Source organism: Chelonoidis abingdonii, chromosome 11, assembly GCF_003597395.2.
Source record: "Chelonoidis abingdonii isolate Lonesome George chromosome 11, CheloAbing_2.0, whole genome shotgun sequence".
NCBI lineage: Eukaryota > Metazoa > Chordata > Testudines > Testudinidae > Chelonoidis > Chelonoidis abingdonii.
In genome coordinates, this window is record NC_133779.1 from 6,524,608 (window position 1) to 6,527,505 (window position 2,898).

Here is a 2,898-nt window from a genome sequence, read left to right on the forward strand (position 1 = left end):
TGCTCTCAGCTCTGAGAGTGAACTGTCTCTCTTCAAGCTTTTCTAATCTTCTGTTTCCAAGTTGTAAGTACAAAGGTAGAAAGACAGTAAGCTTCTATTGTTTTTTTTTGTATCTACATGGGTGTAGTTTGCTGGAATGTTTTAAATTGTATTTCTTTTTGGATAAGGCTGTTTATTCATTTTATTTCTTTTAAGCCAATAGCCCTGTGTATTGTCACCTTGAGGCAGAAACCATTGTTTATGTCTTTTTTCTTTCTTTTTATATTAAGCTTTCTTTTTAAGACCCGTTGGATTTTTTTCCTAGTTGGGTCTGCAACTCACCAGGGAATTGGTGGGAGGAAGAACACAGGGGGGAAAGGAAAATCTCTTTGTATTAGTTACAAAGCTTGCATTTGCAGAGATTTTGAGTGAGGGTGAAAGAAACTTGATCTCTCTCTGTTTTCCTTGAATCTGTTTGCCTCTGGGGAAGAGGATTAGATTCAAAAAGTTTGAATCAGTAATCTCTCAGGGTAGCCCGGCAAGGGAAGCCTGGGAGGGGTAAAAGGAGGGGGGAATGGTTTATTTCTCCTTGTTTTAAAAATCCAAGGGATCTAAGTCTTGGGGTCCCCCAGGGAAGGTTTGGGGAGACCAAAGTGCGCCAGACGCTGAAAATCTGGCTGGTGGCAGTGCTATCAAATCTAAGCTGATAATTAAGCTTAAAAAAATTTATGCTAGCATCTTATTTTCTGAACTCTAAGGTTCAGATCTTAGTAGAAAAGCTATGACACCCAAATTTTATTTTTTACCCACAGAAATGTTCGGGTACACTCACCCCAGAGGCTAGTATGTGGGTGCACGTTGATGACAGGTATGTACACACATCAGGGTTTTGCGGGGTACTTGTTAAGTCTGTGGGAAACCCCCCCATACCATTTTTTCCTATTCATTGGTTTAGATAAAAGGTTATAGACATACGCCTGGGTCCTGATTTATTTAGGTAACAAGCTATAGGTTCACTTTGTTTCTTGAGTAAAAGGTTTTAATCTAGATACTCTAACTTTGCTTAAGCTTAACATACAGGATATGGCCTGTAGGTCTCTTGCATTACAGCTAAACTTACTTTAATATAAATTTATAAACCTGTTACAATACATTAAATACTTAAACTATAAGAAAAGATAGATAGATTCACACACACACAAGCAAGCAGCTTAGTCCTATAGGCTACAGCATGACCAGTGGCCTGTGCAAAGACAGCAGAGGGAAGGGTGACCTGCACGAGAAGAGGGCACTCAGTGAAGACCCCAGTGTGGGGCAGAGATGTGCTCTCCCCAGTCGCAGGGAGCGAGGTCCCCTGGCCGGGGTTCCCACCTGCTCCCCCCACACCATGTGTACCCCCATTGCCCCAGCCAGTGTCCAGCATTGGAGCCCCTCACAGGGTTGTGGTACATGAGGTACCTCCCCGAGCAGAGCCCATGCAGCCCCTGGTGCCCCTCCCCGCTGGGATAAAGGGCAGGTGCCCGTCTGTCAAGGCTGATTCCCCATTCTGGCACTTTGAGTGCAGAAGGGTGGGGCCCGCAAGGAATCAAAAACAAAATTAATATTGGCCACTCCAGGCTGGTATTAAACTCCCAAGGTTACAGCTTTTCCCTGACCATGAATAGGTAGATGCTGCCACTACCCAAGTTTAAAAAAACCCTTTTTAGAGAACCCAGAAAGGCACACCTGGGAGTTCCTCCCTGTGGGGTACCCTCAAGCCCTTTCATCCCCCCCCCCCCCCCCGGGAAGAGCTGAGAAAGAAAAACAAAGGAAATCAGCTGTTGCCACCAGCTAATTAAACAACATGTCCACAACCTCTTAGGACACAATCCTGTTCTTAAAAAGGGTAAATTTTATTAAAAACAAAAAAGAAAAGAAAAAACATCTAGAACTTAGGCTTTTTGCTAGATCTGGGGAAACCAATTACAAAAATTAAGCATCAAGACAGTTCTCTTGAGGTCCAGCTTCAAGGTTACAAGCAAAGCAAAAAACACCTGAGCTTAGCACAGAGAAGTCCGCAAGCCATACAGAAATAAAGGAGAGAAACCTAATTGCGTCTTCCTAGACATTCCCTGATCTACTTACCTATCTGGGCTTTCAGAGAAGTAGGTTCGAGGTGTGATTTGATGATTTGTCAGACCTGGTTTAAAGCTTCTTCCAGCATTGCTGCTCCGGGTCTCCGCTCTCCAGAGAACAGACAGACAAAGGGGAAGGTTTTTCCCCAATTTTAAAAAGTTCTAGCCTTTCCATTGGCTCTTTTGGTCAGGTGCTCACTGCCTTTCTTTTTACCTGTGGGCTTTTTTAACCCTTTACAGGTAAAGCAAGTCGAGAACAGCTACTAACAGGGATTTTATATCTCCTGGCTGGATGGGTGTCCATAAAAGGGAGCTACCCCCACCCCACCCCCCGCTCATTTATCACACTATCCTGCACCAGGGGAGCTGCCCCTGTCGGGCAGGGTGACCAGATGTCCTGATTTTATAGGGACAGTCCCGATTTTTGGGTCTTATATAGGCTCTTATTCCCTGCCCCACCGCCACCCCCTGTCCTGATTTTTCACGTTTGCTGTCTGGTCACCCTACTGTCAGGCCACGTGGGGTTGGTTTCATGTGACCATGACCCCTTGACTGCATTGCAAGGCTCACACCCTGCAGGGTGCCCGCCGGCTGCTGGCCTCAGATAGCGGCTCCGAGCCACGGCAGCCAGAGTGGCACCGGGGCGAGAGGCAGTCAGCTCAGCCCCCTGAACCTGGCCATGCTGGGAACATAGAGGTGTCACCTCTCCCAGGCCCAGCCTAGCCTCCCACACTAGAGCATTGGCCCAGCACAGGGCCCGTGGTCCGAGGCCTGGAGGCACCACGGTTTGGCCTCAGGACACAGA